Source organism: Festucalex cinctus, chromosome 7 (assembly GCF_051991245.1).
Source record: "Festucalex cinctus isolate MCC-2025b chromosome 7, RoL_Fcin_1.0, whole genome shotgun sequence".
Lineage (NCBI taxonomy): Eukaryota > Metazoa > Chordata > Actinopteri > Syngnathiformes > Syngnathidae > Festucalex > Festucalex cinctus.
This window is the reverse complement of record NC_135417.1, coordinates 27,861,597-27,884,145: the sequence shown is the minus strand read 5'-3', so window position 1 is coordinate 27,884,145 and position 22,549 is coordinate 27,861,597. Positions and strand designations below refer to the sequence as shown.

Sequence of the window (22,549 nt, the reverse complement as noted above, 5' to 3'; positions counted from 1 at the left end):
ATTATGCCAGCATACCTTAACGAGCACAACTGTGGTTTCCATAAGTGCATACAGGTATAAGCTAAGCTAGCTACGACATAGCTTTGCCATCACTATCAAGACATTGAAGTTCACGGTCATGCGTTGCACTTCGCGCACCCCTCCACAACACAGCTGATTGATTGCCTCCATTGATTTATATGCCTTTAATTGTTCAAAGGTTTACACACTCTAATTCCCATTGTTGGTGTCTCCAAACATGATGTGGCTGTCACCCTGGAAAGCTAGTCCCCTTTCAGCCCAATACTTCAGTAGTTCTGAGTCCACTGTCCCAGTCATCTGCTTCACTTATGTAAGCAATCATGGCTTTTCTGTGGATGCCGGAGGTTTCATGTTCTGCTATACGATCACCCGCATGTTTCCAATCAGAGTAACCGCCACTAAATGTAGACTTTTCCTTGCCAAAAATCTTGCAAGAAAAACAAAATACACTACCTACTGATGGCGAATATTATGATAACAAAGCCATTCTCTACATATATACTCCCGGTTATTCAGTTTGCGGTGGAAATATATTTTAGAGAAAAATCTTCGCTGGTGTTTGTTGACAGATAACACGGGCTGAGGGCTGAGCAGATGCCACCAAAAACAAAATATTAATGAATTAAGGTGATGTCACTAACATGAATGATAAAATCTTGTAATGTGTATTAACAAATGAACGCTGCGTTACAATATTATATGAGATAATCGGGTATGTCACACAGCACTGGTATGTCACACAGCACTGGTATGTCACACAACACTGGTATGAAATATCTTTGGTATAGTGTCAACTTCATTAACGTTTAAACAAGCCCCATAATTGGTTAATAAACTTATGAACCAGAAGCCAGCATAGAACATAACACATACATCCATTTACGGTAACACAGTACACACACACACGGCACACACTCATTTGTCATAACACACATACTTAACATGGAGTAGGGAAAGAAGGTTAGGCCTGTCACAATGAGATGACAAGAAATGTGGTTTTGACATGACGTGTTTTTATTTTGAGTTTGGTTTGAGTTTTGTATTCATATTAATCAGTATTGGTGTTTTATGGGAAATAAGTTGTGTAAAGCTTTGAAGGGGTTTGTATTCACAAACAGGAAGTATAGTTTATTTTTAAAACATAGGTGGTTTGTCAGCATAAAAATTAGACATTGTCTATAAATGTGTTTTGCAGAATAAACCAAACTGGCAAGGTCACAAGTTAAAAGGGGAAGTCTGGGGAGAGGTGGTTCCGTGAAGGTCCCCAAAAACAGGCCTTTTTAGGAACTGAAAACGTTTGTAAGCACTAGATGTCTTATAACTCAGCAGTCTGTCAAAACCAGTACAGACTGACTGGGACACGTTCACCCTTGCTTAGTCATGCTATGATTCGGCATCCGAGGTTATAAATTAGCAGACACAAAATGAAACTGGTTGCACAAAAAACAAAAGAGCAAAGCACCCTCCGTCGAGAAGTGAATTTGGCTCTGTGCCCCGTTTATCCCCATATGCTGAATGAGGAAGTATTTCTAACAATCAAGATAAGAGTAATTTGTGGTTGACAAATTGTTTTGATTGGCTGTTAGAAGATTAGAGTTATCCCCTATTTTGATCAGTTTTATTAAAATTAAACAGCTGGGAGAGTAAATGGTCAACTTCCTCAATTATCTTCTTTAAGCTATTAGTTTAGCTTAAAGATAATTTGATCCAGGTGGTTCATCACAGAATAGCTACCTGTCGTGACCACCCAGCAAAGGAATAATTCTCTCTCAAAGCTTTTGCCCTTCTTTTTACTTTTTTGTATTTCTTCATTTGATGATCTGGAGTGAGGAGCAACAAATTGTGAGTACATGTGATTTTGTTTGGTTTGAAATTATGGTGTGAATCATTACCTCTTGTCATTAATCAAAATATATTCCTTATTGAACAATTTTGCTTTGCTATTGGTTTGAACATTAATCGAATAATAAATCAAGAAAGACAAGATGTGGTTTAGAGTGTTTATGTGTGTTGTCACCTTAATCATTGATTTCTTAAATCCTACTTTCACTTTCCTGCTTTAACACTTTTCTCTTACTATTTGAGTCATTGTGGGATCTGATTTTTGGTGCTGTCTCTTGAACTATTGACCTATTCTAGGCCAAATGTTCAAGTGAAATCCTTTTCATGCTAAACAACTTTATGATTGCTACTTGTGTTTAAATAGCTTAAGGAAATTAAATGCCAGTGTGTATCCTGACTTGTCACAAAGGGAATCATGTATTTGTTACCCTATAATCATTTATTTTACTTAATTTTGTAACTCTAAGGTGCCAGCTGAAAATACAAGAAATCACAAGTTTACTGTGGTCAACTGTTGGGAAAACTGCTCCTTCACGCTTAAGGGCTAATGAACAAATGATATCCTGAAAGTTTACAACCGTCAGCTGACGGGAAGATGCTCAGAGCAAGAATCTTAATTACTTTACAACTGTTAGTTGACGGGAAGATGCTCAGAACAAGGATCTCATTATTTTACAACTGTCAGCTGACGGGAAGATGCTCAGGACAAGGGTCTCATTACTTTGGTGTCTGCAAAAGGTTAGTTTTAGCAAAATTATTAGATCATACAATGTAAATGATAGGTCTCCTTATTTTTTATGTATGAATAAGTCCTTTTGATACCAGTAAAAACCTGTTACTACTTCTGGTCTCAAGAATGGGGGGGAGACATATAATCTGCTGACCACTTTATAACAATTGGATACCAGTAGAAGTCACAAAACTAAGCTCGCACTACCCCCTAGTGGTCAAAAGCGGATACTATTAGCATTCAGTAAACTGCATCTCATAATAAGTGGGTTTGGCCGAGGCTTTCCCTTACCAATAAGATCTAAGCGTGAAGTGGGCAGGCAGGTTTGATAGCCAATCAGGAAAAGAGTTTGTACCATGGGTGATGCTTTAAAAACTGTTGCATTTCCTGAGATTGTCAGATTTTTTCCATTTGCGCAAATTGAATGGTCTCAGTGTGCTTTTGCCAATAAAGCCGCTTTTTGTTCAGCTTGACTTTGGACTCCTGCCTATTTTTTGTTCTGACTCGCTTTTTCTTCCAACTCACAACGCAAAAGGGGACCTGGTGCATCAGCCTGCCAACAGGTGTTGGAACAGGTGTCGCTGCGGCCAGCCTTCCGGCTCCGGCCTGACCCGAGAGCCGACATTTTGTTGCCGTGACAACCGGATTTGGACAAAGTTCTGGGGAAAAACGGACAGCGTGTCACGCCAAATCGGTGCATTACTTCCAGACAAGGCCTACAAAAATTAAGGTAAGCAGACCTTTTATTCTGCTCAATTATTAAAGTCTGGAAACTAACTGCCTGATCACGGCGTGTCTAGCTGTCTGACATATGCCCAGGTCTATTTCGAATTTAGTCAAAAGTAAATTGTAAATTGTAGGAGCCCAAGTCAACCTGACCGTGTGCATGTTGTATGTTTGTCTTGTTGTGTGAAAAACGGCCAAAGTATTAAGTAGAAAGTGTATCGCTAGCTCTGAGGTGAGCTGCAGCTGTGTGAGGTCCAGGACGGATCATTTTTTTGTTTTTGTTGTGAAAGCCTAAAGGTTAGGCTAGAAGTTCAAGCTGTTGTCTGCTCTAGGTGAGCCACAACATTGTTGTTTTAAAATCCCAGGACGGGCCTCGTCCAGGTGGACGTTGTTGCAGCTGTGTGAACCCCGAGGAGGGGAAGTCCAGGACGGGCTATTTATTATTTTTTGTTGAATGAGAAAGCCTAAAGTTTAGGCTAGAAGTGTTGCATGCTCTAGGTGAGCCACAGCATTATTGTTCTAAAATCCCAGGAAGGGTCGTCCAGGTGGACGTTGTTGTAAGTCCGAGATGGACTCATTGTGATGTGAATTTGACTGGTAACTGAGCACCTGCTTGGGTTAAGGTGACCCTATTTTTCGGCCTCAGGGCAGGCCGAGAAGCATTGTGCTAAGTGTGTGAAAACCGGGTGGGTTTCTAGGTCAAGGAAGACCTTATTTTTTTTGTGTGTGTGTCCAAGAGCCTCGGAGTAGGCTAAAGAAATTGTATTGAGCCAAGTGATTGCAGTGTCCCCAGCCAGGAAGGTTTTGGGTCATTAAGATCACTGTGTTTCTGTCTATAAGCTTAGTTCAAGAGGAACTGTTGTTGTAATATCTTTTGGTCTATGACAGGCAAATTGTGTGGCAGGCGGCGGACTTGTGGATAAAAGTGGATTGCTAGCAGGAAAAACATAACTGAAAGTTGTTTTTTAAGAGTCCAGAAGGGATAATCAAGAAAAAGTTGTTAACTGGAAGAAGGTTGCGTAGCGTTGTCTAGTGGCGTTTGAGCAAAGTTGGATGAAAGTGTGCAGAAGAGTGAGAAGGTCAGTGGTTGACGCCTGTGTGCTAGCCAGGTTAGCGAAAGACAAAGGAAGGTTTTCTGAGAAGCTGATATTAAGTAGGTAATTAGGGAAGGATTGTGGGATAGTGGAAATAGTGTTGGAAAGATTTGTGAATCGCATTGTGAATTATTCTGTGGATTGCATTGTAAACTGTATGGAAAAATAAGAAATACAATTGTCAAGCCTGCAGTGGGAGGGATAGAAAGGAAGGAGAGTGGGTTTAAAAAATAAATAAATAAATACATAAATAAATAAAGTGCCTTTTTGTCAGCAATAATAATAATAATAATAATAATAATAACGATAGCAATAATAATAAAACAATTAAACGAATAAATAAAGAAAGGAAATAGGAAAGTAGGATAAATAAAAGTAAGGTGAGTGATATGAACTAATTGTGGATGGAGAACATAATCGTACAGGAAAGTGTGCCAAAATTAAATATTCCTGATATTAACGAGCCCGAAGTGCAGGGAATAAGAACCCATTTCTGGCTTGAGCGTACCTTTCGAGACAAAAACGGAAAAGAACAGTGGCAAAGTGAGCTATTGATTAACCATAAATTGTGGAAAATAACAGATTTCTGTAATCTTGATTGTATTAAGAAAGATTTTCCTGGTATTGACTGGGACTTGCAACTAAGGGAAATTTGGACATCAACAAAGCTAGCCCCCCTGTTGGACTATCTCTGCAGAAATTTTCAAGATCAAGCAGTTGTTCCTCTAAAACCTTTCTTGGGAATCCCCAACCATTTGCCTCTTGTGGGAGAGAACAAAATCTCAGAAGATCCAAAGCTCTGTATCTCAGTGGTTCCCCGAAAAGAGCATTGGGAGGTGGGTAAATTTGGGCAATTAACTAAGGAAATGGACTGTGACGGTGAGGAGCAGCTAAGGTTAACTTTTCACCCCCGAACAAAATTAAAAACTGCTATTACCGCGGGCAAGATAATTGTTTTGATAAAAGTAAGCGCAGACAACGAACCGGCAAGTCTGAATTCACAATCAGGTGAGGTTACGCAGGGCGTCATGGGTGTTCGACACTCAAAGGGATTTGGGACATCTAGCCCAATGGCATTTGTAATCATGCAAAAACCTGATTTTGAGCAACAAATTCGACAATGTATGGCAAAGTGGCACAAAAGAACCTCTGGCCAATTAAGATGGCCTAAAGAAGGGACCTTTATGGCTGCCTGTTGCGATGAAATTGAGCAAAATATCAAACATTATAAAGCAAAAGACTTTAGCGCAAGCAGGCAAGGAACGCGTGCTAGAGAACGGGAAGTGCTTCGATTTTTTAGGGAGGAGGGCAGAAAGCGGGCATTTGGAGCATCGCAGCTCCCGCTAAGGGAAGAAAGGCCGTCTCATCCTCAAATTCAAAAAAGTAAAGCTGAGGGGCCGCTGTGCCTGCCCACTGCTCCGGCGCTGCAGGGCAATCCACCACCGTATACGTGTGGGGGTCAGTCTGGGCAGTACGTCGTAAGGGGGGAGCAAAATAAAATTCTAAGCGGGGAAGTTACAGGCACTTTTGAGGTGTCATTCAAGACACAGCCTAAAGCAGACAGAGAATATGGGGGGGTGGTCTTTGGTGCAAGTGCTGGGGCGGGCGGTTCTTTGGGCCTGCCAACATCCACTTAGCCCTAGTTCACTAGGAGACATTTTAGGTACAGACATGCATGCATGCGCGCACACTGTTGATCCAAGCGAGCTCACACACGCGCGCGCGCACTCCATTGACCCTTTGACCTTTGCACACGGACGCGCTACTGAAGCGCACACACTCACACGCATTAGAGCCAAAGAGAATAATATAGATACATTAGCCCACGACCCCACAGCTCGATCAAGTTCATTCACACATAGACCTGACCCAAATACACGCGCACACACACCCATGATTGATGAGGAGGAACTGGAAGAAAAACTAAGTACCCTCCGTGAAGTAATACGAAAAGTAGGGGTTGATGCCTTGCCCCTGTGGTCAAAAAAGAAGAAGTTCACAGATGACTCATTGGACTTCATGGAAATGTCAACTCGAGAAACGAGAGACAACAGAAAGCAATACAGAGACATAATGTTAGCAGAGTGCCTTAGAGATCAAGGGCACATTACACGTGCAAATGAGGCCCCAGCAAAGGGCTCCTTTCACTGGCTGAGATGGAGAAGCGGTACGGAGGGGGTGAAAGCAGGTGCCCAAAATCATCCCTGATCCAGCTGACAGAATGCGCTGCCGACCCGACGCCCCCAATTCTAAGCCCCCAGACTCCCTTGACGGCAAGACGGGAGTTGAACCTGCACCCTGTGCCCACTCCAGAAGGAGGCCAGCATCCACGCCAGAACCCACCGCCCGCTTCCTACACCGCTCCCACGCCCAACCAGGAGGCTCTGGTGGACATCCCTGAGACATTTGATCCTCCCCACTACACCAGCCAGTGGAGCACTGAAAGGCCACTGCAAGGGGCGGACTATGAAAACACTCCAAGATCATCATTTCCTGGCAGGAATGCAGCCGGGCCACATGGGCCTGGCGGAACACTGCGCAGCGGAAGAGCATACCACCCAAGCAGCGAGCAGGGAGGCCCTCACGGTGCCAGCGTCTCCCAGTGCCCACTGGTCACCAGAAGCTATGGAAAGCGCCACTATGTGCCTTGGTCCTTCTGCGACATGATAGGTCTAGCTGACAGGCTGCCTGATTTAACGAACGGGGCTAACAAATGGATCACCGCCCTGGAAGAAAGCACAGCCGGAGTCACGCTGGCCTTGGGAGACATCAAAGCGCTGTTGATGCACCTGGTCGGAAAACATGCAGCGGAAGAGGTCCTGGAGAGAGCTGGACTGGATGTGCTGCTGATGGGGAACCAGGCTGATCATGTTGGCTTCAATGGACACCGTGGTGATGTGTGGAAGCAGCTGCGACAATATTATCCAGAAAAAATGGACCCAGCCAAACTGGAGGGCGAGACATTGAAAGAAGATGAATGCCCCATAAAGTTCCTTCACTCTTTCCAGCGGAAGTGGAGAGAGGAAACAGGCAGCGCCTGGAACTCCAACAGAACCACTGAGAGCCTGTTCAAAGTCATGGTGAAAAAAATCAATGCCTGATGAGGTTCAAAGCCGGCTGGACAATGTGGTGGGACTCATGTAAATGGACTGGCCCCTATTCCAAGAACACCTGGTGCATCATGTGGAGGCCCAGCGGAAAGAAAAACAAAAAGAAGAAGAGGCACATCGTCAGATGAACGCCAAGCTCACCCACTTGCAGCTGACTGAGCTGAGACAAAAGAAGGACAAAGTCAGGACTCAAGCTCCTCTAGTAACGGTGGGAGGTCCCCCGACCCCTGAGCCTCTGGCTCCAACTGTGGCCCCGAATGTGGCCTCCTGCCCCCAGGTGCCCCAAGTAACGGCCTCCATGCCCCAGACGACTGTCTTCACAACACAAGCGCCTGCACCTATGCCAGCTGCTGTCCTGCCAATCCTCCCACTGGGAGGACCCCTGCTGACTCAGCCTAATGTGCCGCAGACCCTAAACCTTCCCATGCATCCTTCAGTGCCAACTGAAATCCACGTGCACTATAATGAGTCAAGGGATGGAAGAAGCCCGCCTACAAGGGAGACTCACAACCATGGAAACAGGCGGACACCTGGTCGTGGAAATGCGGGCCAGCAGAGTGTTCCAGCAGGTCACCACGGGGGACCACCGACCTCATTTGCTGACCCCAGGCGCAACGTGGCTCATCGAGGACCAGCACCCCGGGGCACTTCATCCCAGAACCGCTCCCAGGGAAACGAATGCTGGGGCTGCGGCGAGCCAGGCCACCTCAGACGCGACTGTCCCACCAACCCCTGGATAGATCTCAGAGGACCACAATAGGGGGGCCCAGAGAAGCCTGGGGGAGGAATCATCATGGCGCCAGCAGTAACAACGCAACCACAAGATGAGCCTACTGTCCCTGTTGTCATTGAAGGATCAGAGCATGACTTCATGGTGGATACAGGGGCTACCTATTCCTGCGTGGGGAGCTCTGGATTAAAACTCCCCCTGTCTGGCTCATCGATTAAGACAATAGGTTTCTCTGGGAAAACACAGCTCATCCCCCTCACTCAACCAATTCCAATGTTGGTATCAGGAAGAAAGGTAGTGGCGCTGCTCCTCATCTCTGACCAAATGCCTATCAACCTACTTGGACGAGACATTCTCTGTGCACTAAATGCCAACATCATGTGCACACCAGATGGCATCTGGGTCGAGCTGCCACCAAAAGACTCGCTACCAGCCACCACCCTGATGCCACTTCAGACCCCACGAGAAAAACAGCATTATGCCACTGTATACTCTCTGTTGCTCGTGAAGACTGCACCACTCCTGTCGGACTGGAAATTATGGACTGAATGGATACAAAAAATACTGCCCCATGCAAGAAAGCCATCAATGCCTGAACACTGTACACTCTTCTTTGACGAATTGCAAAACCACAAAGACTATGAGATTTGCTGGAAGGAAATTATGGACAATAATTGCTTCTATGTGCACATAGTCAACATTTATGTAGGACCCCAAGGGGCAGCCGCAGCAATTACACTTCCATTAAGAGCAGCCATATGGTTTCAAGTGCCAAATTCAACACCACACATGACACTGTTTGTCGAAAAGGGACACAAATCATGGGAGCTTGGCCCAATGGTGAAAGCAGCATTACAAATTATTGCATGGAAACACACCGATAATCCGGGCGTCCATATTTCACCTGATAAACAATTTATCAAAATTTCATTTTTTGCTGTCAGTGAAGGCCGCGCTGTGACCACATTGGTGCACAGGCCAGCTTTTGTGCAAGCCTCACTGTCAGCAGAACATGAAAGCCTGCTTGGCCAGATACCCTCGCGATTGTGGTCACAACATAAGACAGATATAGGCTTTGTTAATTCAGCACAGCCAGTTGTTATCAAATTAAAACCAAACGTGACACTGCCCAATAAAAGCCAGTATCCCCTGAAGCCACAAGCAGCCATAGGGATCAAGCCCACTATTGAAGGATTGATAGCAGCAGGGGTCCTGGTCAAAACACAGAGCCCATGTAACACCCCAATTTTCCCGGTTCCTAAGCCACGCTCACCTGATTACAGACTTGTGCATGATTTACGACCTATTAATGCCATAGTGGATGCTGAGACTCCCGTGGTGCCGGACCCCCACACCTTGCTTTCCAACATCCCACCTGAATCACTCTGGTATACAGTGATTGATTTGTGTTCAGCATTTTTCAGCGTTCCAGTACACCCAACATCACAATACTTGTTTGCATTCACTTATGAAGGGCAGCAATACACCTACACACGCCTACCACAGGGCTATGTTGACAGCCCCACAATCTTCAACAGGGTCCTGTCAGAGGATTTAGGTCACCTGGACGTGAGCAGCACTGTCATCCAGTATATGGATGACATTTTGGTTGCCAGTCCGACAAAAGAATATTGCGAGCGTGATTCATTGACTGTCCTCTTAGCAATTGAAAAGGGAGGGCACAAAGTTAGCAGAGATAAGTTGCAGTTCTGTCAAAAGGAGGTAGACTATTTGGGGAGGAGGCTATGTGGCAACTTGCGAAAAATATCTGCTACTCACCGAGAGGCGATTGCTAAAGCCTCACAGCCAAAGACATTGAGTCAAATGCTAACTTTTTTAGGAATGACAGGATATAGCAGAGCCTGGATCTGTGACTATGCCATAAAAGCGGCCCCTCTGCGTGAAATGATCCGCGCGGCTGCACAGAACAATGGCTCAGCTAACTTGGAGTGGAATGAAAAAGCCCTTCAAGGATTCTCAATGCTAAAACGTGACCTCCAAGAAGCACCTGCTTTGGGTAACCCTGATTACTCAAAGCCATTCCTCTTGTATGTTGCAGAAAAATCTGGGCATGCATGTGCTGTCTTGATGCAGGATACTCCAACTGGGAAGCAGCCGATTGCCTACTATAGTTCTAAATTGGACAATGTTGAGTTAGGGTTGCCTCCATGCTACCAAGGATTAGCATCGGCCGTCTTTGCTTTTCAAAAGGCAGCACCAATAACTATGGGGCACCCTGTGTCCCTTTTTACCTCACATCAATTGCATGCGTTGCTTACAAGTCCGCATTTTGTGCTGACTCAAGCCCGGCGTACCGGATACGAAGTAATTTTGTCAGCACCTGAGTTAACGATACAAAGATGTAATACAGTTAATCCAGCTACTCGCATGATGGTCCCGGAATCAGATGTAACGCATGAGTGTATCCAATCAACAGAGGAATTTTTGAAACCGCGTGATGACCTTCATAATCAACCTATCGAGGCGGATCTCACATATTTTGTTGATGGGTCATGTTTTAAGGATGTAACAGGTAACCATGCGGGTTATGCAGTTGTCCAATTGCACTTGGATGGTTCATTATCTAAAGTGCAGGCGAAAAAGGTTCCGCAACCTTGTTCAGCCCAGCTTGCTGAGCTGATGGCATTGACAGCTGCATGTCAATTGGCGCGAGACAAGCGCCTTAATGCATACACAGATAATGCATATGCTTATGGTGTGTGTCATATTAATGGAAAAATTTGGCAGCAACGAGGCTTTAAGCGAGCTGATGGTACTCCAGTTGTTCATGCAGAAGCGCTTGCCTCCCTTTTGGAAGCCATGATGCTGCCATCAGCTTTGGCTATCATCAAATGTGCTAGCCACCAAAAGAATGACTCTTTGGTTGCCAAGGGGAATAACTATGCAGATGAGGTGGCCAGGGGGGTTGCATCAGTGGGGGCTATGGCCCCCCTGCTGGTTGCGGGTGACTGTGAGCCTTTGACTACATTAGTCTCCCTAATTGTGGATGCGGCATCGGTGTATGAAAAGAGTGTTTGGAAGAAGAGGGGCGCTTCCAAATGTTTGACGGATGGCCATCAGAAAGACCTATGGCGCAGCCCGGAGGGACATTTTGTGTTGCCCCTGTCATTGGTGAAAACAGCAATTTTGGCTGCCCATGGCCAAGATCATTGTCATCGGGGTGAAGTGTTGCGCAAGCTAAAAGCGGTTTGGTGGACCCCTTTCCTGGCAGCCATGGTGGATCGGACTTTACACGAGTGCATTGTGTGTGCACAGCACAATGTGAGGAAATCCTTGTCAGCACCACTGGGGCACATACCTATACCAGAAGGACCGTTTCGGCATCTCATGATGGACCACATCGACATGATTGAACGGGTGAGGGGCTACAGATATGTTCTAGTGGTGATTGACAGGTTTAGTAGGTGGATTGAGGCTGTCCCCACGAAGGGTCCTGATGCCAGTTCTGCTGCTAAATTCTTGTGCAGGGAGGTGTTCCCCAGATTTGGCATCCCTGACCTGATCAGCTCGGATAATGGTCCAGCATTTGTTGCCAACATTGTGAAAATTAGCATGAAAATGCTTGGGATAAAACAAAAATTTGGATGTGTCTACCACCCCCAGTCTCAAGGTGTGGTTGAACGTGCTAATGGTACCTTGAAAGCCAAATTAGCCAAAATTAGAGCAAGCAGTAATGGTAAGTTGAATTGGATGGATGCCTTACCGCTAGCTCTCATGTCAATGAGATCACAGTCTAACCGCACGACCCATTTAACCCCGCATGAAATGCTAACTGGCCGTCGCATGCCTGTGCCCTTTTTGAGGGGCCTGTATGAAGGGCCTCCATTAGAACAGTGTGAATTGGAATTGACCTCCTACCTGCACCACTTAACCCAAATACACAAGGCTATCTCTCGACAGGTAATCGAGACCGCAGAGGACCGACAGGCTGAACTCCAGCCTGACCTACAGCGAGTGGTGCCCGGTGATTGAGTGTACGTGAAGACGTTAAAGCGCAGGTGGTACGAGGCTCGACGTGAAGGTCCTTTCAAGGTCATCTTGTCAACTCCGACTTCTGTCAAAGTCCAAGGTAAATCAGTCTGGTTCCACCTCAACCACTGCTGTCCTGCACCGCGGCCTGAAGGGCCTGCTGAAACGCAACCAGGCCTGGCCAGGGGTGACCACGCCACCCCGCAGGGAGAAGCCAGGTCTCGGACGCCCGCGGCAGGTAGAGAACCCTCTGTGCAGCGCGCCCCTAGACGGTCCAGAAGGCTAGCACGAGGGGGCGACTCATCATCACCTAGTAGTGGCTCGCTACCTCCGCCTCTGAGCCCTAGCTGCGCCAGCGAGTTGGCATCATCTGACGATGAGCAGCCTAGTCCGGGTGCTGTCACAGGTGATGTTTCCCCCGAGGGGGGGGAAGTGCAGCTCTCCCACCCCCCACCACAGGAATGGGTGGAGATGCATCAGTTGGAGGAGACATTGGGGCCGGATCAGTTGACGATGGAGGAGCCGGCCCATCCTCCACCCAGACCGGTCAGGCGGACCCAGACCAGGCTGAGCCGAGTCGGAGTGACTGTGTCCCTTTCTCGACCATTGACCTTGACCTCCTCCGTGAACTGCCGGAATATCAGCCTGACCTTGCTGATCTGGCTGCTAGCCCTGCCGCCCCTGACGTATTTCACCTTTAGCTTAGTGCAGAGTATTGAGGATAGGGAAGTGCGACTTCACCAATGTGCCCTGGCTGCAGGACTTGTAGTTGCAGCACAGGGGGCCTGGGACAACGACTCTGACATAGATCTGACATATGTAAATACTCCCTCTAGCCGCTATACTCTGACTGTAGGACCGACTCATGACAAATTTGCGATGGATGCGCTGACTAGACAATGTTACGTTTATGGTTCAGTCACACTCATGTGCAATGTCACCCACTGTCTCCCGACTACTGGTTATACAGGCGTTACTATGACTGTAAATGAAGCTTTTACACTGATGCGCGTGGCACACACCCGCTCCCGGCGTGCAGTTAATCTGCCTAATGATAATGAAATTGCTAATAATGATCATTCTGTTAAAATCTTGGGGCAGGATAGTAGTCTGTTTTATCAATGGATGGTCTATTCAGCCCGACAAATAAGTAAACGCCCCTGTATAACATGTTATAATCGCAAGCGCTTGCCCACTGTGCGGCCCCTGCCGGAATTAAGGGAAAATGATTGTGGTGCTGGATTATGTTTTACGACTTGTGCGCTGTGGTTAGCATCAGGTATTTACCCTGGATGGGTCACAGATAAGTTCCATTGCCCGCGGGTTTTGTCTAAAAATATGTCGGTAGCTGTCCCACCTATGTCGCGTATAGACCGAAATATTGTGCACCCGGTCTGTGTTGCTTTTGGGCTTAAATATAAAAAAATGTGGATAAAGGCAGCTAACCGTTCAATGGATGGACATCTACAAAGAACCCACACCCTGACTAGTGTCATCCCGGGTGGTCGCAGGCTTTGGTCAGTCATAAATTTAATTAACACAACTGCCCTGTCCCCACTGCAATGTGCGCAGGTCCTCCAGAATGGAGGTGACCTGGTCCATGCTGTTAATGGCACTTCTGGAACCCACAGAGTCATCCCTGTTATTGCAGGTGATGCTCCCAGTACCCCACTCGCTGACGTCTTTTGGCTGTGCGATAATGATGATCAAGTTAAGGCTGTAATTCCTGCCTGCTGGCGGGGGTTGTGTGCACCTGTTATGGTGACTGGGCAGTTGGCAGTGTTGGCTATTACTAAAAAGGCTGGGAAGAGGTCTGTTTTGCGTCCAACCGCACTCACTGAGCCCGAGTCTGTCTATATTTCGTGGGACCAACAGCCAATAGGGGTCCCGGCTGAGCATTCTGCTATTTCTGAAGATTGGATTCGGTCCGGCCAAGGCACTGGCTGGATTCCGCACATTGGTCCAATTATTAATTCACAATATATCGCTCGCAACAATAGATGGGTTAATTACTTGTGGTATAATCAACAACGTTTTATTAACTGGACAGTAATGGCTTTAGAGAATATTCATGAGCAGCTCCATGCTACCACTCTAATGACCTTGCAAAATAGACTTGTGTTGGACACTATGTTAGCCGCAGATAATGGCATCTGTTCCATGATTGGTGAAGAATGTTGTGTAGAAATTCCTATGCACACAGGTGAGAAAGGAAACCTCACATTTGTTTTACAACAGTTAGTTACGTTGAAAAATGAGCATGTCCATAGTTCAAATTGGAACACCAAAACTGTGTGGCTGGACACACTCGCCAAATGGTTTGAAAGTATGTCTTTCGGGAAGGTTTTGTCCGTCATTGCCTCTGCGCTGGGCCTGCTCCTCTTGCTAGTGTTAATTACCGCCTGTTGTATATTGCCCCTGATCAAAGTGCTAGTTTGGAGATCTATTGATGCTGTAACCCACTTTCCAGTAGTGGTTGATTCTCACGATGCCGACATGCACTTGCCTACTGCCACTTCCTCTTTCCCTTGAGACTCTGTCTATGAAGTTATGACAGATAAATATCTTTACTGATGACTCATAAAATAAATAAGAAACTTAAATTTGGTTTACAGGATATATTGAATGATTTTCCCCTCGGCCCCATCCCTTTTTGTCGCTCCATTACCCGATGTGCCCAAAGCAATAAAGTAGTATTTACCCCCTATCACTATATAGGCTCATTCCCCCTTCATGTTGAGGTTGGAGAGGTTGTTATTTACCCCTGGAAATGGTTAAAACATGTTTATGTTTTAAAGGGGGGAATGGCAATTTACACTGACTTATTCCCTGTTCACTACGTGTATGACGTTTTCAGCCAGGACCAACATAAGACTTTGAATACTAGGGCCCTGATAGAGGTGATAACAATTAAGCTAAATGGATATACTTTGTTTTCTACACGGAGAAAACTAGTTGCGGACACTATGAGTGATAGACGTCTTCTTATGACTAGATATCTCCAAAAAATTGACCAATATTGCGTGGCGCAGCAGGAAAAAGGGAAGTGGCGGTGGCAGATGCGTTTCTCCTTTATATCCCCCTCACCTAAGCAGGAAGAAGGAGATGGGGGAGACTCCCGGGAACTGGTGGCCGCGCCTGAGTGATGAGCTGGCTGGAAGGGGGAGTTACAACATACTCCAACCGGCGGGCCCCCCGATGCCGCTGGAGGAGCCACCATTGAACCCATCCAGGCCTTCCCTGGCACTGCAACCAATCCGTCTGCGGCTGCGGACGCCTTCGGACCCATCGTCCCCTGACTCACCAGCCAATCCACAAAGGCGACCAACTCCACGGCCAGGGTCACAGCCTTGGTGCCCTTTGCCTGGAAGGCAATCACCTGCGCCAAGGCCACAGCCGTCAGGCCTGCCAACTGATGTTGCTAGGCCCAGCATGTGGTCTCCCCAGGCTCCCACCAGACTCATCCACCTGTTGACTTCCCCCAGTGGATCCTCATCTTATGTGGTCTCCCCAGGCTCCCACCAGACTCATCCACCTGTTGACTTCCCCCAGTGGATCCTCATCTTATGTGGCCCCCAACCCTCCCCCACAACCGGGAGCAGCAGGGGTGCGAGGAGGTGCTCATCTTGCGTCAGCCCCACACCCGAGGCCAGATGAGGATTTGGTTCCTTGCCGCCATTCTTGGAAGCGGCATAGGTTGAGGATGCCCCATGGCTTGTGCTTCCCAAGCTTGGGGCAACAAGGCTACAACTGCGCGACCCTGGCAGTGGAACAGCTGGCTGACATCTCCCGCCTCGAGTTCAGGATCCTGTGCAGCCGGATCCCAGATGACACCAAGGAGCTATACCAAGTGTGGCGCGCTGGCATCATGAAAGCCCGTGCCAGACAGAGAGCTGCCTTACAGCGTAATCTAGCCAGGAAGCGTGGCCTAGCTGCACAGCCGAATCCTTAGCCTGAGGAGGCCTCACTTCTGACCACCTGTCCTGTCAACCAAGAAAGGATCTGGGTTGACATTTTCAGTCCCCTGCCCACGCCTGCACCGCCCCTGCGACTCTGGTTCACCTCTTCAGTACAGATGTGCTGTCCAGAGGACAACTGGACATCATGACCCCACCTTTGCAGTCACTGTTCTAACTGGGGCATAATAATCCCCAGGGCAGTGGGAAATCCTTCCATCACATCTTGCATTATCACTGTTTTGTTGGGGCATAATAATCCCCACGCAGTGTGGAAATCATGATCGGATGGACGTCGCTGATCCACACACCATCCACCTGGCTCACTCATGAAGGGCACAGAGCCCTTGTTCGCTTACGGACATTTGACGGCCCACACATGGACATTCGCATTCACACGCACACACGGACTCTCGTCACCGCTGACCCTCTCTATTTCTCTTTTGCATTTACACCCCTCCTTCCACTCATATCGTCCCCCGGACCATTGCAAACATTTTCACCCCCACCCATCATGAGCCCCACTCTCTCAGCCTATGCACTCCCTGAATCCATGCATACACCACTCATATTTTCTCGTGAACTGTCACCCTTCTGAAAGCCTCCCTCTCCCCTCCTCTCCTTGGACATAATATCGCATAGCAAATTTTGAGTACTGTTAGCATGTTGCGTGCTCAGCATTTACCTTAGCATTGTAACAACTATTGCCTAGGTCCATTTCACCCTCTAATTTTTTTTAAGTTTGCTTCTCCTAAAGCAAATTCTCTGCAGTGCATGAATATTCCACTGCCCAGACAGGATCCAAGCCTGGTCAGCTCGGCAGGTGGCTACCCAGCCACCAACAAAACTCTTTTGAAGCCACTGACCAGGTGACAAAGGAATTTATGCGTCTGCCGAAGGAGTGTATTTCAAGCAGTCTTCTCGGAGCCCGAACAAATGGCTCCAATGGTTTGGAATACACAAATGACCGATCAAAGGAATGTTCCTGACTTCTTATCAATCACAAAAGGATACTCTGGCGCCTCGCCCTTCCTGGAACGTCTAGATGGAGCAACAACACCTCCAAGTGGCGAAACTTGGAACTATCCTTAGTGACAATTCACATAAGTAATCGCATTTTACACATTTATATCATGATAATTCTTGACAGACAACTGAACTACGAATGATTCATGTTATATCTTTGTGTGTATGAACATCCTATTTCATGTGTACTCCATAAAGAATGAAAGATAATCAATGTCTCTCAGTTCAGTCAGATTAGACAAGTAGAAGTTACCTCACAAGTTAGTTTATGATGCATTAATTACAATGTGTGTTAAACGGGTTGTGTGGGAAAACTGATTTGCCAGACTGACCAAATTTAATGCCAAATTATTAACCTTTTTAATAATTTTCCTCTGAGAGTCTGCGCGAGCGAACAGAAGGGTGTGCCTTCACCTGCTCGCCCCACCCAGAAACTATAAAAAGGATGAGCAGACCACTGCCCGCTCTCTTGCCCTCTTCCTGCGCTCTTGCCCTCTTCCTGCGCTCTTGCCCTCTTCCTGCTCTCACAAGCTCTTCCAAAAACTCTGGCCCGACTTGCCAGTGGCCCAGCCAGGCTGCTCGAACTCTTTGTTCTAAGAGACTTGCAAACCACGTGGCCTTTTTCTTCCCTAGCAGGATCCGTTAACGAAATCGGATCCTCGCTCCACGCCACGCCAAAGCAAGTCAACTGCAACGCTGACTAAAGACTCTTTCGTTTTTTTGTTTTTTTGTTCCACTATCGGTGCTCACCCGCCCGACCTTCTCGGTCCCGGGTACACTTGCAACGCACCGCCGGACTCAAGGTTGTGCACCTAAGCCGCGCACCGCACCTGCTACTCGGTGGCGCTCCGCCGCAGTGCCAACGCACCTCCAACGGCTGGCCTTCCCCGTACGCAGGCGCGTACTGACCGAGCTGCAACACTGGAGCCGGGCAGCCGTCCGGCAGAACCAACCTCGCCAAGTCGACCAACCAATCAAGGGACGAGCCGCGCAACTACGTCAGGCCCCTGGCGTGGCCCCCTTTGCTAACCTGTGGAATAAACTTTTTTTTTTTTCTTGCATTTTTCAACGAACATTGACTATTTTTCCCCCTTGTCAAAAAGGCCGCCACTCCTGTTCGTTGCTACGCAACTCCAGGTCTCGTAAGTGCGCTTGATTTCTACCTCGGCGTATCCACTGTGTGCCACTTACGTTTGAAACATCACAAATCTGGCAGGTCAAATTTTCTCTTTTCCCTGTTTCTTTATTCATTCGCATTCCTTCCTTATTTTCATTCGCTTTATTTTATTTCTTTTCTTCTGACGGTAGAATAGTTAGATAGGCAGTATTCTGATTCTGTAGTGTAGCAATCGTGAATAAATGCATGTTTTATGAACTATATTCCGCCTAAGTCATCTGTGTTTCCGAGTGGATTATTATTCTTTTGTTAGTACAACGAACCACTGAATATCGAGTGTGGCGACTTTAGATTATCAATGACTGATGAAAGAAGGATTTTGGTCGTTGTTTGCTCCTGTTAACCCAAGCAAATTCAACGTGGTGCCCCAGAGGTTATCGAGGTAAATACAATTTACCTCTGTAACGTCCAGATTATTAATTCGTCCAAAAGACGACCCAATTATCGCTACAGCATGTTAGACATATAACCTTTGTTCTTGTGTTTGATGTGGTTTTACATTGTGCCATTTCATTGTTTTTGTGCTTTGTGATTTCAGTTTGTTCAAAAAAAAAAAAAAAAAAATCCACACTATAGGCGCTTTCACACCGCAGGAACTTATGATGGAACTTCCATATGTTCCGGGGGAGTTTGTCCAAAGTTTGCGTTCACACACAAAACCAGTTCCGGGTCTGGGGGGGTCGGAACGGTACTACCTAAGTTCCTAGGCATGAGGAGGGTATTTGGGTGTACCCTGAACGACACAAGGTGGGGGCGTGTTGTCTAGTGTGTTATGATTGGTTGACTGGATGAGGAGGTGTGTCATTTTGGTTAGATGATTTTTTTTTTTCCCGCGGTAAAGCCGCCATTTCTTCTTTACTATACTCTATCGGGCGCTACGACTTTTTCTTCAAACATTTCGGCAATGGAAGGATTAAAAAACCGAGAGGTGGACGGACGAGGAAGTACAGGCTCTCCTGAGCAAACATGGGACGAGGAGACCCAACGGCACTTCGAAAGTCCAACAAGAAACGATAATAACCGCGAAGCTAGCAGAGTTAACATTACACACACAAAAGCAGGTGAGGGAAAAACTAAAGAAACTCCAACAGGACTAAAGGAAACTCAAGGACCACAACAACCACAGTGGAAATGACCGCAAAATTAATAAATGTATGAAAGACTGGACGACATTCTCGGCCACCGGATGGGTTGTACCACCAATAGTACAAAGGAGGACTCTGCAATCACCATGCTGGAAGCAATGTGCAAGGACACGGCAGTGTGCGAGGATTCATTGCCAACAGCCTTGCTAACACACGAAGGTAAGACAGAATTGCCTCATGCACATCTTTGTATATATATTTATTTAGGTCGATGCTTGGTCGCAACGTGGCTTTTACACCGCGCTAGCATTAAACTGTTAGCGTAGCATGTTAGCTTAAGCTTGGCAAAGTCACGCATCCAGGGCAACTCCGAGCCCATGTAATGTGAAATCATTCCTAAATCAATTAACCTAGTAAACGAAAAGTATTGTAGGCAGCTAACGCCGAAATAGCCCTGCTTTCAGTGACAAAATTGAAAAGCTTCGTGAAAAGGACGTGTGGAAGCTAGGCATACTATTCACTGTTAAAAGCAAAACAACCACTTCGTTTTTGTTTTTTGTTTTTTTCCTTAATACAACGCTCTGCATTCAACGTAACTAAAACGTTTTAACTTGTTAGCCTCATCACCTAACAACTCATAAAAAAAAAAAAAAAAACAACAACTCATAAACAGTTCTAGGGAAACTGAAACGTAAGAAAAATAATGTTATGTACTGTGACTTACAGCTGGACCTTCTCTGTGCTCTCCTTTACGTTATGATGCCTCCCTGAACAGTCCTGGTATGTTTCATTTCATTTTATATAACTTCAAAAGCTTCATTTAAAACTTTTAAAGCAACACCCCACTCACAATTAATTTTGCTTCGTTGAATAAGGCAGTGTGTTTGTTTGTTTATTGGACATTATAAACAAATGAGTAGCAGTTAACATTTTAAAAGAAAGAAGAAACTTATTGCAATCATTCATAATAGTTTACATGTTCAAAGGAGTAGAAAGAAGTTAAAAACTTGTCTAGCCCTACCCATTCTTTATATCTACTGACTCATTTCATAAAAAAAAAAAAAAAAAAAAAAAGTACATTACTGGAATGTATTAATTTACTACACATTTTCTTTTACTGGAATGTACTAAAAGAAAAAGTGTAATCCTGCTTGTGTAAACAATTGCACCTTAACACATGCGTGCATTTGTCATTAACGTATTTACATGAAATTCATAGGCATACACAATAATAAATCCTCATACTCACATATACAATTTTCATTTTACTCATAATGGTGCATTGAGAAAGGGGAAAAAAAAGTTACATTCCTGCAATTTTACTAGTGTGTATTGCCTAAAAAAGCTTCAAGTGCATGCCGCCATATTTGGCAATGTAGTGTGGCATATTCTGTTCTGTAACTATGAAAAATGAAAGTACATTAACGTGAGTGCCGTGTTTTACCCCTACCTAAATCATTGTACTGTACTCTTACTCATTGCACGAATCTGTTGAAACCGTTTAAGTCGATGCGTTAGGAAGGTACAAGCGAGGATGGTCCGTCCACAAGCAGAAACTGCGCCACTCGAACAGAGTTTCCTGCCCCTTTGTCAAGTTCCAATAAGTTCAAAGTCATGTAACTGGAAGCTCATCAAAAGTATTTACTGTCACTCATTGTACATTTACATCCCTATAGGTTAGCGGACACGGGACCGAGACCACCTATTTTTGGAATACCTGCACCAATTTGATGAAAAGAAGGGGGAGTCCACGAGTGCAATGTTCTTAGAAGAAATGCAGTTGCACAAGGAGGACCTTGAACTCAGACGCGAGCAGCACAAGGAGGAAGTTGACCTCAGAAGCGAGGAGCGCAAGGAAGATCAACACGTGGCACATGAGCTGGTTGAACAAAGGCACGACAGAGAGTTCCAAATGGGCTTCCTGGCAGTCCAAAACAGACTTGTGGACACAAATAAGCCAAATGCATAAGTAATAAATGCTTTTGTTTTCATATCACTTTTGTGGTTCTGGGTTTTTTTCCACACGAATAAAAACTTATGCTCAATGAATTCTTTTTAATTTTTTTATTTTTGACATACAGTAATGCAAACATAATTACAGCGTCCCACCATTCAGAGGTTCTGATGTTCCTCCACTCCCTGCGCGGAACACACCCAGATTGGTAGAAGTGGCAAATCTGAAACAGAAACACAACAAATTAATAAATGTTAATATCTACATTAATTACTTTTGTGCAACAGCCTTGTGATTTACATGACAGAATACCTTAAAATAGCGGAATATGCACCAATTTATGGCCCTATGATAAACCACTGGCTTGAGGTGGCAATCTGACACTTCCAAAATCATCACTTTTCCGAAAATCCCGGCACCTTTGTTCTAACATTCGTGCATCGTCAAAGAAAGCAAGCCATTTCAGCACTTTGGATCGGTCAATCATGTGTTTAACAGAAAAAAAAAAAAAAAACATGCGGACAGACTAACAATACATCCAGGTCCAACGGTATTATGAAATACGCAGCGTACATGTAGCGTGAACAGCAACTCGCCATCAAGCCCTATTTTGCCGTGAATTGCACGAGAACTAGGCAGGAAACACCAGTTTCCAGCGATTGCCCTTTTCATGGCAGAAAGTACGACAAAATATCCACAAACGACCGACGCGCGGGGACACACGCAAGTAAACGTGCAACTGAACGCGCCAGTCATACGTTGTGTTTAAGGCACTAACATACTCTGTAACTTCATTTTTTTTTTTTCGTGTTCTCCACCTTGCAAGGGGAGCTCCGTTACATGTTACAGCTTAATTCCGATGTGAAATAAATTTCGTATAATTGTGTGTTTAAACCTTACCAGTGCACGTCTTCGTGCTTGCAGGTTTGACTGTCTTTCCAAGTGAGCAAGACCTGCCCATTTCTCATCTTGATGTGGTAATACGGCGGGTCCCAATGGTTCTCATCAACCTTTCCCGTGAAGTTCTAATTGCTGCAAACACAACTCTGTACAACATGACAAGGAAAACGAAAAGATGATATGCCTTGTATCATAACAAATGGCGATG

General features: G+C 45.9%; 1 protein-coding gene and 1 long non-coding RNA gene across 6 annotated transcripts in view; one reads left to right on the top strand and one right to left on the bottom strand.

Annotated features, from left to right (window-relative positions):
• The window catches only part of LOC144021954 (CUB and sushi domain-containing protein 3-like), a 1,200,535-nt gene that overhangs the window by 1,014,015 nt on the left and 163,971 nt on the right, over window positions 1–22,549 (bottom strand). The window lies entirely within an intron of this gene.
• On the top strand, window positions 19,214–21,536 carry LOC144022398 (uncharacterized). Its single transcript, XR_013284323.1, has 3 exons — window positions 19,214–19,706; window positions 20,214–20,267; window positions 21,164–21,536. It is a non-coding gene; the product is annotated as an uncharacterized LOC144022398 (long non-coding RNA).